At 39.8% G+C, this 13,756-nt stretch overlaps 1 protein-coding gene across 1 annotated transcript in view; it reads left to right on the top strand.

Annotated features, from left to right (window-relative positions):
* PLXNA4 (plexin A4) overlaps positions 1-13,756 on the top strand; it is a 780,904-nt gene that overhangs the window by 55,889 nt on the left and 711,259 nt on the right. The window lies entirely within an intron of this gene.

Below are 13,756 nucleotides of genomic sequence, written 5' to 3'. Positions count from 1 at the left end.
TCCATCAAACTGGTTGGGAAATAAATACACCTCTATTTTCACGGCCTTTAACTGATATTCAATATTTCTTTCAATTATTTAGAAACAAGATTCTATGAAGAGGTCTGCAGGCTTCACCACATTGCCAAAGGGATCCATAACACAAAAAAAGCTAAGAATCACTGTTCTAGTCCAACATTATTCTTTGCTAGTTAGAAAACTAAAGCCCATGGAGGTTAAATAAACTTGGCCAAGATCACATAGGTCATGTCTTAGGTGGGATTTGAACCTAGGTATTCCTGACTCAAAGTACAGTACTCTAAGTCCTATACTATGTACCCTTTCCTAGAATTAAGAAAGATTTTGCTTAGAATTCTGGTATCTGGGGGGCAGCTAGGTGATACAGTGAATAGAGTACCAGCCTTGGAGTCAGGAGGACTTGAATTCAAATGCAGCCTCAGACGCTTAACACAAAAACTTGCTGTGTGACCTTGGGTAAGTCACTTAACCCCAATTGCCCTACCTTCCCCCCTCCAAAAAGCAAAAAAAAAAAAAGAATTCTAGTATCGGGTGTCCTTAGGATGAATTTTCATAGAAATGTAGAATAGAGCATGAAAGCACATCTTATCCAGGTTAAGTGACTTCCTTAAGGCCATTTGACTAGGTAGTAGCTGAGCTAGCATCTTACATGGATCTTCTCACTCCAAATGCAGTGCTTCTGCTATGCCATATTCTCAGAGCTTACCTTCTGGATGCATTGCCTTTAAGATTCCCAAGGTCACCTTGAGGCCATGGAGAGTCATCAAAGAAGTATAGATATTTGATAGCTTATGATGGGTTTCTTTTTTTCCACTTTCAAAAGCACGTCATCATCTATTATCTTATTTTATCTTTGCTGAGAAGTCAGAAGGACAGGTGTTGCTATCTCCCCTTGACAGATGAGGGAACTGAAGCAGAAGAGTAGAGCCACTTGTTCAAGGTCATCTGGAGAATTAGCATCAGAGCCTGGTCTGGACAACCCACTGCTCTCTCCCTGTAGGACTGCCACCTCTCTGGAGGCCCCATTCCACCCAGGGAATTTATGCTCCTCTTATTTATGTCAGTCTTCTCTGCATGCTAAGTTGCCTATAAGCCTTTAAGCCATTTTTACTGCTTTTGAAGTTCAAAGCCATGATCTACCCATAGGGAGATGAGCTTGTAGTATCTCTTACAGGATCATGCCCTGGGTTGTTTGATGGATTCCCCAAGCCTGAACTTCAGTCATGACTATAAAACACCAGTATCTTCTCTTTGACTGCTCCATCCAATTCCTTAGTGAAAGGCACTCAGAAGATACAGAGGAGTCAGGGGCCACACTGTATATGAATGGGCTTGGCTCTTTTGATGGTGCAGTATTCAAAACCTTAACATCTCCTAATGCACTTGGATTTGGAAGCTATCAAATACAATTGCCAAAGCTTTGAATTTTGATATTGGTGGAAAGAAGAAATTTGGTGGGGGCTGGGGAGAGGAGAAAAGGGAGAGAGGAAAATTTATCATTTTCCCAGAAAAAGAGATTTCCTTATTCCTTCCAATTTGATTTCCTTAATCCATCATTTCTGATTCTTCTGAGAGCAAATATTTCTTGAGAAATGGCTGGACCAAAGGCGACACATTCACCATCTTTGCCTTAGACACAAACATCATCAATCCTGGCCACTGAGATGGTAGACAGTTGGGCATTACTAAAGTAGACCAGTAGATAAAAAAGCTATTCTTCCCTCGGTGAACTTCTTACAGAGAAGTCTCAATTCCTGAAGCTGTAAAATAAAATCAGCTTAATTTCAGTTCAATTCAACATTTGTTAAATTTCTCTATTATTTCCTTCTTTTCTTTCTTTCTTTTTTTTAACTTTTTTTGATTTAAATATAATTAAATTTTTTAAATTAAATTTTATGTTTATTTTTAGTTTACATCATTCATTTCCTCAAGATTTTGAGTTACAAATTTTCTCCCCATCTTTCCCCTACCCACCACCCCAAAGCAGTGATCCCACTGTATGACCCCTCCCCCAATCTGCTCTCTCCTATAACCTTCCCCATCTCCCCTCTGACTTCCCAGTAGGGCAAAATGGATCTCTTTACCCCAGTGCCTGTATATCTTATTTCCCAGTTGCATGTAAAAATAATAATAATATATTTTTTAAGCATTTGATTTTAAAACTTGAATTCCAGAATCTTTCCCTTCCTCCCTTGTCACCCACCCTTACTGGGAAGATAAGCAGTTCAGTATAGGTTGTACATGTGTGGCTATGCAAAACATTTCCATAGTGGATATATTGTGAAAGACTGACTATATTTCCCTCCATCCTATCTTGTCCCCACTTGTTCTATTCTCTACTTTGACCCTGTTCCTTTTCAAAAGTGTGTGCTTCCAACTTCCCTCTCCCCCCAACTTGACCTTCTTTCTGTCATCACCCCTCTTATTCCCTTCCCCCCTACTCTCCTGTAGGGAAAGATACCCTGTTTAGCGTGTATGTCATTCCCTCCCTAAGCCAAATTCAACGAGAGTAAGGTTGACTCATTCCCTTTTGCCTTCCTGTTCTCCCCCTCCATTGTAACAGTTTTCCCTTACCTCTTCTATATGAGATAATTTACCCCATTCTGTTTCTCCCCATCTCCTCTTATTATATTCTTCTATCGCCTCTCAATTTCACCTTTTAAGTATTATCCCTTCCTATTTAATTGGTCCTGTGCCCTCTGTCTATGCATACCTGTACACATATATACACACACTCACATATGTATTCATATGCCCATATACCCTCCTATATAGACATATACATGTATGTATACACACACACACACACATATATATATATTCTCTTCAACTATTCTCATACTGAGAAAAGCTTCATAAATTACAATTATTGTTTTTCCATGTAGGAATGTAAATAGTTTGACTTTGATAAGTTCCTTATGATTTCTTTTTCCTGTTTACCTTCTCATGCTTCTCTTGTTTCTTGTATCTGAATGTCAAATTTTCTATTCAACTCTGTTTTTTTTTCATCAAGAATGCTTGAAAGTTCTCTATTTCATTGAATGATCATATTTTCCTCTGAAACATAGTACTCAATTTTGCTGGGTAGGTGATTCTTGGTTTTAATCCCATCTCCTTTGACCTCTGGAATATCATATTCCAAGCCCTTTGATCCCTCAGTGTAGAAGCTGCCAGATCCTGTGTTATCTTGATTGTGTTTCCACAATATTCAAATTGTTTCTCCTTGGCTGCTTGTAATATTTTCTCCTTGATCTGGGAATTATGGAATCTGGCTATAATATTCCTCGGAGTTTTATTTTTGGGATGTTTTTCAAGAGGTGATCAGTGAATTCTTTCCACCTCTATTTTGCCCTCTGGTTTGAAAACATCAGGACAATTTTCCTTGAGAATTTCTTGAAGGATGATTTATAGGTTTTTTTTTTGATCATGGCTTTCAGGCAGTCCAATAATTTTAAAATTATCTCTCTTAGATCTATTTTCCAGGTCAGTGGTTTTTCCAATGAGATATTTCACATTGCCTTCTATTATTTCATTTGTTTGGATCTGTTTAATAGGATTTGGATTTCTCATAAAGTCACTAGCTTCCATTTGTTCCAATCTAATTCTGAAGGAATGATTCTCTTCAGTGACCTTTTAAGATTCTTTTTCCACCTGGCAAATTTGGCTTTTTAAGGCATTCTTCTCCTCATTGGCTTTTTGAACCTCTTTTGCCATTTGAGTTAGTCTATTTTTTAAGGTGTTATTTTCTTCAGTCAGGTTGTTGACTCTCTTTTCATGATTTTCTTGCATCATTCTCATTTCTCTTCCTAATTTTTCCTCCACTTCTCTTATTTGTTTTTCAAAATCCTTCTTAAGCTCTCTCTGCCCTGTAACCAGTTCATATTTTTCTTGGAAGCTTTTGGTGTAGGAGTTCTAATTTCATTGTCTTCTTCCTGTTCCATGCTTTGATCCTTTTTGTCCCCCCAAAAAGGAATCCAAAATTGGATTGCTGTGTTTGCTTTGCTTCTTTTGCTTGCTCATGCTGCCACTCAATTATTTGACTTTTGAGCTGTTTGCCACAGTAGAACTCTGCTTCTAGAGAGGAGAGATTTGTCTCAAATCGCTGGGGTTCTTGCAGCTGCTGAAGCTATTAGTTGGGTGCCCTCTCAGAAGCCTCCAGTGGCTCTGGCACACTGGTTATGCACCCCAGGACCTCCAGCCTAGACAGCTACCCAGATCCAAGCAGTTTAAAGCAAGAGCAATTACCCCTCAGACTGGTTGCTCAGTCCCCCTACAATTTGCAGGCCAGGAGCTCTGAAGCAGCCATACAGTGGTGGCCACTGTAACTCAGCCACTTCTCCCTTCAGGGGCAGAGGCCGGACTGCACTCCTGGACCCCCACAAAGTCCACACTGAACTCTCACTTTGTGTTTGGCATTTATGGGTTGATAATTCTGGAAACTTCCACAGCTGCTGGTGATCCCCTCTCCCAAAGTCCCTCCAGCTGGGGCTGGTTGTGACTGCCCTGAGGCTAAAACTGCTGACTCATGCTGGGTTGTGCTTTGCTCCCAGCATACTGTGATGGACCCTTCTTCTCACCAGGCTGGGCTGTCTTCAGTGAGAGGTTTGTTTCTCCCTGTCACTTTGTGGGTTCTGTAGCCCTAAAGTTTATTTAGAGTCATTTTTATAGGTATTTGAGGTGGTTATGGAGGGGGCATATGGAGTTTTCCTGCTTCTATGCTTCCATCTTGGCTCCACCCTTCCATTCTTTTTCCTTCTTAAGTGAGAAGAGTTGATGATGGTTGTAAGATAAAAAGATTAGGGACCAATCCTCATTCTCACCATTACAGAATCATAGAATGTTAGAGCTGAAAGGGCCTTAGTGACCTTCTCATTCAAGCCTCTTATTTGCCAGATAAGGCAGCTAAGGCTGAGGGAGATCATAGGATAAGAGGACCATAGATCTAGAGCTTGAAGGCCATTCAGAGGTCATCTAGTTCAACCTCATCATTTTCTAGATGAGGAAAATGAGACAAGTGGAGAGAAAAATGGCTTTTCCAAGGTAATGCATGTTGTATCAATGGTAAGGTTTGAACTCAGGTCCTCTGACTTTAGAGGCAGTCCTCTGTCCCCTACACTCCATGTCTTAAGATCACACAGTGATTGGCAATAAAGACAGGGCTAGGTTAGTCCAATGTTCTTTCCATAATACTCATCACCACTACCAGCAACAGAAGCGTCAGCAGAAGAAAAGGGCATATAATTATATATTTCCTGCTTTTAGGGAGAGGATGATGACATCAGTGTTATGGGTGAAAAAGCTCAGAAGAGTTGAGTGTGGTATCCCCTGATACACAGCCGTTCACTAGCAGAAGTAGGGCTCCAGTTCTGTTCTCTTGGCATCTAGATAAGGTTTTGTCTGCATGATTGCTTTGCCTTTATCTAATCACTTTCAGCTCTAGCTCTTGGTAGTCCTCCAGAAGTGCCCTGGTATATGGGTCTTGTTCTTAAAATAGGAAAAGGATAAACTCATCTAAAAAGGATGGAAGGACCTTGTGAAGAGAACTGGGCATAGTTACAAGTCACCCTGGCTTCACTAGTTCATGTAGGCAGATGGTAGATATAGCTGAAGCCAACCAATTCACACTTACCAAATTAGCACCTGTCTGTTGAATTCTGGGGGAAAAAGAAAATAGGGGCATCTCTCTTTTCAACCATGTAAAGTGAATAAAAACTAGTGCCCCTGGAATGTTATCCTTGTCATTTGCCCAGGAGGACTTTGCATATTCCATTGATGTACAGACATGTTATCTTTCCCCAGAGACCTCAAATACTGCAGCTGCAGCTCTGGCTGGCTTCTGGTTTCACAGAGGGGTGATGATAGGCACGGTGGTCCTTGGGTGAGGGAATTTAGAAATCTCAGCACAATCTGGTCACAAAAACATGCATTATGAACTGAAAGGATATCATAGGTCATTTAGTCCACCCCTCTTCATTTAATGAATGAGGAAAGTGAGGCTGAGAGCAGATAAGTGACTTGGCCAGGGCCACACATCTAGCAAGTGTCTGAGTCAGGCTTTGAACCCAGGACAGATCTTTCTGATTCCAAGTCCAACACTCTATCCATTAGGCTACTGATCCCAGCTTCCAGAGAAACTAGGTTTATGGAGTAGGTCATCTTTACATGTGAGGAAAGAATATTAGCATTTTAAAGGTTGTTCATAATAATCACTCCACATTTCTATAGAACTTTAATGTTTATAAAATACCTTCCTGTAAGGTAGACAGGAGAACTGGTATTATTAGCCCCACTTCAAAGGTGAGGAAACTAAGCCTCAGCACAGTGACAAGATTTATACATGATCAAACAGTGGCTAGGTATCAGAGAGGTAGGATTCACATTCAGGCCCCTGGACTCCAGGTCTGCTGCTCATCTGGCCACACTACAGGTCTTGTTCTTTTTCCTGGGGGTGACTGAGCAGTCTAAAAGTAGACCTGCCTGATTTCAGAGGAGACAATGCGTTTGGTCCATTCTTCAAATAAATGCCTGTTAGCTGCTAGTGCCTTGTCTTCTAAGGTTTCCTCCCATCTATTTGGTACCTATCTATGTTCATGATATTTCTGCCATTAAAATATAAGTTCTTAGAGGACTGGGGCTGCTTTGGCCTTTTCTTGGCATCCCCAGAAGCTTGCACAACACCTGGTATGTACTGAGTGTTTAACATGTGCTTGCTGGTGTCTCCTCTACCTAGCTGCTCCCCTGGTACTCTCATCCCCCATCCCCTTCTTATACTCTCATTTTTCAGATATGATCAGTATCCTAGAACCATAGATCTAGAGTCAGAAGGAACTTCAGAGGTCATCCATTCTACAGATGAGGAAATTGAGGCTCAGGGAGGCCAATTGATTTACCCAAGGTTACATAGAGAGTGTCAGAGGCAGACTTCAAACGCTTGTCCTCTGATTTCAGAGCAGTATTATCTGATTTGGGATCTTCTCAATTAGTCTCCTAGTATCCCTAAGACAATAAGATCATAGAACAAGACCTGGAAGGGACCTCATTATAGATGAGGAAAAGAAAGTGTAGGACTGTGTATGTGTTCAAGGTCACACGTGTTGTGTCAGTGGCAAGATTTTTAGCCATGTTCACAGGCTGAGGATACCTCTGAAGCAAGATGGGGACAATACTGGCCTAAGTTATGAAGTACAAGATTTACTTGGATGCCATACCACCTTCCTTTTCTGCCCACTCCCTTCTGCTCTTGGGTCATCTTTATACTAGAAGAGAGGACAATGACTTTCAAATTTGTGTCTCATAGTGAGGAATCATGCAGGAGAAATAACATAAGAGATGTTGTCAGAGAAATGAATGCTCATAAAGCAAGATGGGCTGATCACATATCATGGATGAGGGTAACTGATGAACCACCCATGTTTTACATTACTATCCAGTCAAGGACAACAAGAAAAATCCTAGCACTACAAGTGGACTTTCCATTGTAGGTTTGGGGAAAGATATAGTAAGGAGTTGCTTAGGATGGTCATGATCTGCAGTCTTGGAGGGAGTACCCACATCTGTGAACTCAGAGTTATTTGAGTACTGGAGTTTACTGTAATTACATAGTGAAATCTCTCATAGGCAGCCCAGAAGTCCTCTTAGCCAACATGGATGCTGAAGGGTTATCTGATGTCCCAAAAGTATGGATCTCTGATTAAAAAGACCCAGACACTTTAAAATCTAGAGAGTTTTCTAGGGCCAAACATTATAAGTCTGTGACCAAAGGGATAAGAGATTAAAATGAAAGAGAAAGAAACCTTTGGTCAGATACCTAATATACTTTCTGAGCTGTCCAGGGTCCTGGCCACTGCCTGGGCTCTCACTGATCTCTTAAGCCTTGGTTTTGTTCTTTGTGTTCCTGTCTTTATACACGGACAGGAGGCAGAATATTGTAGTGGAGACAGCACCAAATTTCGAGTCACAGGATCTGGACATGATTCCTTGACTAGCTGTGTGACTTTAGATAAGTAAATCATCTTATCTGAGTGTCAATTTCTTTACCTGTAAAATGAGGGGTTTAGATTAGATTATCTCTAAGATTAATAAAATCATAAATTTAGACCTGGAAAACCTCAGAGGCTATCTTATCCAACCATCTTATTGTATAGATGAGCACCAAAGTGTATAAGTGACTTGCCTAAGGTCACACAGGAATTAAGTAGCAGAGGTGGGATTTGAATCCAGGTTCATCCAATTCCAGAACCATTTTTTTCCCCCAGTACCACATTGTCCTCTACCACTCTAAATCTTATAATACTATGATCTTGTTACCACTTCAGACATTCATCACTCTCACCAACCTGATTGTACCCCTTTTCTCACTCCTGTGTATGGCTTACTGTGGAACCTGGTCATTGAATCTATACAACCAGCGTAATATATGCATGCTTGGTAATCTTCTTTTCTCCCTGGTAGACAGTCTGTGGTGCAATGGAGAGAGCACTATACTAAGAGTCAGGAAATCCTGAGTTTGGTTCTCAGCTTACAATTTGGACAAGTCACTTAACGTCTCTGAGACTCAGATAACTTTCTAAAAATATAATCTCCAGATGCATTACAATCTGCTTTGGTGAAGAGAGTCCTATACTGGGAATCCCCACACCAACAAAATCACATGTTCTTGATATGTTATATTATTTCCATAGCATACCAATTATTGTTGTTTGACCATACATCTGTCTGGCTTGACTTTTATTATTTATTATCATTATTCTGGGATTAGAGAATGTATGTTAGATGTGTGTGTGTGTTGCTCAATAAAGACCATGTAGACACTTAATAAATACTAATTATTGTAGTTGTGATGATGATGAAACTTCTAGACTTCATAGCTTCACTTCTCCTATAACTATAATACTTCTGAGTTTCCCCGGGACACTGATGAGTCCTAATTAATTAATGTGAGTCAAATGCTTCAGACTTAACAGCTTTTCAGATGAAAGATGCGATAGGCACATGGAACATTACCATTGCATAACATTCATGGCTGGCCAGAGGTCCAGTTACGACTTCTTTATCAAAGGTAGATAAAATCCTGATCCCCTTAGCCTAGTTATTACACCTTAGAACTATCCATCTCTCCATCTATAAAACTCTCCCTTGATTCCACATCCATTTAATAGTGATTTGTGACTGCTATTGTTACTACATTCTGCCTCCTTGGTGCTGAGCTCTCTGTTTTCCTTATGGGGGAAGCCTGATTCACTCCAGGCAGTGAACATAAGGAGGTGGGAAAAGATCAAGAGTGGGTAAGGGGGAGAGAAAGGAAAGGGAAAGAGAGTCAGGCTTATCTTTAATTATCTTATTAAGATTTCATATAATAGTTTGCTTGCATGTTGCTTTAGGAAATGGTCATGTAGGGGAATCAAAGGAAGATTAGCCACATTTTCAATCTCTTCCAGATTGCAATCTACTTGATCTTACATATATTTGGGGGCAGTGGTAGTGGAGTGCTACTCCTGCTTGTGTGTATAATAGAATCTCCATTCATTCTAAAGGAATAAGAATTTCTGGTGTTAAACAGAAACCACTTTGTGCCCCAACCCTTATTAGGAACTTTTTTTTTCAGATATAACAGTCCATTTCTCTGCCTTACAAATTCAGTATACTAAGCATAAGACAAATCAGACACACTTCAGGTGTCTCAGAGTAAGCCTTATGAACATCCTTCCTCAAAGCAGGTGATTGTGGATAATAGACTAGCTGACATTTCTATGGCACTTTGTGTTTTACAGTGTTGTATGAAATGACAACTCTGTGAGGCTGACAGTGCAAGAGTCATCATCTCCATTTTACAGATGAGGAAACTAAAGTTTAACTAAGAGTTTAAGGGCCTTGCCTACAATCACATAGTGTTGAAGGTGAGGTTCAGAATCAACTCTCCTGATTTCTATAGTGTACCGTTTGCTATGGCTTGCTACTTCTCATCTCAAAGGTGTGGGTATATAGGAGAATTGAAATTTGTACTCATCCCAATAGATAACCTGGACTTTTGCTTTATTAACTCCTTGAAAAGTTTTCTTTCTTGTAATGTTCTTTTTTCTCCAAAAGAATTCTAGAAAAAATTCCAATTTTGGAGGGAGAATTTCAGCTCATTGGATCTAATGGGCATTTGACTCTTTCTTCCTGCCTTCTTTGCTCTCCCTCCATGACTTTTGTTGTTACACCATAACAATTTCTGAAAATATGCTTCTGCATCCCCCGCCACACACATCACCATGAAACTCTTCTTTGCAACAAAGAGTAACAGCAAACAAAACCACTTTGTGGAGCATCTGTGTTTGACAGTATAGGCAACATTATACACCCATAGTACCCCATATCTACTAAAATAAGAAAGTTGTTTCATAATTTGTTTGCTGAAAAATTTGTCATTATAATTATTCAGTAATTGGTTTCCTTTTAGTATTTTTCTGAACATTATTGTAATTATGCATATATACATATATGTGTGTGTATGTATGTATATATATGTACATGTATTTACCGGTTCTGATTCTTTCATCTCCTATCAGTCCATACAGGTCTTCCCACAATTCTCCGAATTCCTCATATTCATTATTTCTTATTTGTTGTCATTTAGTCATTTTCCAGTCATGTCTAACTCTTTATGGCTCCTTTTGGAGTTTTTTTTTGGCAGAGATACTGGAGTGATTCGCCACTTGCTTCTCCACCTCATTTTACAGATAAGGAAACTGAGGCAAACTGTTACCTGTCTTGCCCAGAGTCGCACCGCTAGCAAGTGGAGTCTTCGTGACTCCAGGCTTGGGCACTCTATCTGCTGTGTTACCTAGCTGCCCCCATTATTTCTTATACCACAATAACATTCCATTATATTTATATGCCACACTTTGTTCAGTTATTCTCCAATCAATGAACACCCACTTTGTTACCTGTTCTTTGCTACCACACATACAAAAAAATGTTGCTCTGAATATTTTACTATATATGGGACCTTTCTGTCCCGGCATTCTTGGTGTATATGACCAGGAGGGGGACCACTGGATTGAAGGGTATGAACTAATATGAGCTAATGTTTTGCAAATAATTCCAAATTGTTCTTCAGAACATCTAGAACACTTCAAAACTGGCCACGGGCTTCATTCTTTTCTAGCTTGTATCATGGGGGAACCTTCAACCCTAGCTCATGGCCTGGAGGAACATTACAATAAAGAAAAACCTGGCTGTTTCTAACAGCTAATAGCTGTGCCTAATGAGAGTCTTCTGACTGTGAAGGCTTATTTACTCAATATTGGCCTACATTCCTTCTTTCTGAGTTCAAGGTCTTTCTTTGTCTCATCTCACATGAGGAAGAAACTTCCAGAGGGGAAGATAAAGAAAACATCTCCCTTTCATTTCTCAGCTTCTTCTTTTCTCATCCTCAGTTCCTGCGGGCAAAAGCGTAAAGGAAATTACAGTCATGAAGAGCCCCAGGAACAATTTTTCCTCCAATGAGGTTTCCTTACCAGTTTACTACTTTTCAGACTAGGACTGAAATGGATCCCCCTCCCTTAACTTTTTGGCTGCCTTAGCTTGGAGAAAGAGAAATTTATAACCAAAATGCAATTCTCTTAGCAACAGGCAACTTTCCCAATTTTCCTCTGATATATAGCTCAGAGTTATACAAATCTTAGTTTATAGCAGAAACTGTTTTATAAAAGGACTGCCAGTATCTTTTCCAGGAGAAAAAAAAAGCATCTTAAAACAAGACTTAAACAGAGCTGTAAAGTACAGAATTTATTTTCTCTCAGTCATCCACATGAATACTTTGTGAAGTAGAAAGTAAACTGGAATAGCACACTGTAACTGACTATCTTCCAGAATAGTTTTCAGCATATTCTCCTGTTGCTCAAGCAACTGCAATGGCTCCCTATCAGATCAAATATAGACAACTTAATTCACTTTAAGGGTCCTTGCTCTTTTCTCAGTCAACCTATCCAATTGTTCCTCCCAATAATCCCTAATTTCCTCCCCCTCACCCTACAATCTACCACACATCATACTCATTCCTATCTTTGTATTTGCCCCCCCCACCTCCAACATAGAATTCACTCTCTTGTCCCTTTTCCATTTATTCGTATCCTATCTCTTAAAGCCCAGATCAAGTCCCATCTCCACAAAATCTACCTTAACTTCTCCAATCCATTCTCTGAATTCCTAAGCATTTATGTTGTCATGCCTTGCTTTATTTAGGAGTTTAAAAGGTGATAAATATGTCAAATCTCATTTAAATGCACTAAATAAGCTGGCTAACTGACTAATTTAATAAAAGCCAGTAATTCCTCCCTATCCCCAATTTTTAAACATAGCCCAGTTATCTTTGGTACCTTTTCACATTCCCTTTTAGTAGCCTTCTGTACCCATCTGGCCACTTTACCCTCTCTTTGGTATTTGTTTATCTCTCATTCTTACAGGGTTATGCTTTCTACTAATCACAAAGAGTGGAAAGGAGATAATCTGATCATAAAATATTAGCTGATAGCTTCTATATCTTGCCCAAGATCTTCAACTATGAACTCTTCCATTTTGATATCTGCTTTTTAACAGGGGATTCTTGAAGACTGTAGAGACCTTTCATGCTAAAAGAAGAATTTTCTAATTTCAGGGACTGAGGCAGGCCATCTGAAGAGATACTTGGGGAACAATAGGGTTTTCCTAGCACCTCTCAAGTACAACATGATGATAGCTGATTTCATCTACCTATAAGGGTGACCATGATAAGCATGAGGGTACAATTGAATTCAATTTAATCCAAGTCTAGCACTAGTTAGGCATTATGGGGCCATAAATTTAGGGTAAGAAATGACTATGCTCCAAGGTACCCACGATGTAGTTGGAAAGTGATGTGAGATGACCCTATTTACCTGATTTTGGTGTATCTAAATTTTGATACATTCATGAATTAATATGGGAAATTATGATTAAAAAACAACATATACCCTATTAGCGTCAGTCCCAGTGGGGAAGTGACAAATAAAGCCAGTGCCTCATGTGGAAAAGAAGCTATTGGATTTCTAGATGGGGACAAAGGAAATATGTATAATGTCTTGGTTGAAATTAATGAATGAAAAGCATTTATGAAGCATTGTGTGCCAAATATGGTGCTAAGCTTTGGGGATACAAATAGAAAAAAAATGAGAATCTCAAGGAGCTCACATTCTAATGGTTGGCAATGCATATAAAGGACGTCAGCTGCAGGGGGGATGAAAAGGCTCAGAATTCTTAAAGGTGAAACATTTGCTCAGATGGCACAGCCTACAGAAATTTAGGCTACACAAGAAATCAGCAGTGCTCAGGAGTATAGAGAACACAATGGTAGGACAGACGATAAAGCCAGAGGACTTTGGGATGCAGTGGTAGGGTAGATGGAAAGGCCTCTTGGTCCTCCATCTCATTATAAGGTTAGTACTGGGTGACTTCTGGCTTATCCAAGTAGTATGTCACTCTTTCTACCTGGCTGCCCTGATGGTGTCCAAATGGCCCCACATCAGGGTAAAAAGAAGGCAACAGAAATACAGTTATATCTATCAGATGAACTCTACCAATAGCTAGGGAAAAGATTCACCTGAAGAGTACAATTTTAGCAAGAGATTCATAGATAACCAGTGAAAGAGCAGAGACACAGAAGTTCAGGCCCATTCCACCAGACAGAGGCCTGTAGGAAACAGACAGAAGGGAAAATTTTGTTCATTAAAGCCTGGAG

Source organism: Petaurus breviceps, unplaced genomic scaffold (assembly GCF_028583685.1).
Source record: "Petaurus breviceps papuanus isolate PSGF00001 unplaced genomic scaffold, PetGlider_PUasm1.0 181, whole genome shotgun sequence".
NCBI lineage: Eukaryota > Metazoa > Chordata > Mammalia > Diprotodontia > Petauridae > Petaurus > Petaurus breviceps.
The sequence above is the reverse complement of the archived record's forward strand: the minus strand, read 5'-3'. Positions and strand labels throughout refer to the sequence as shown.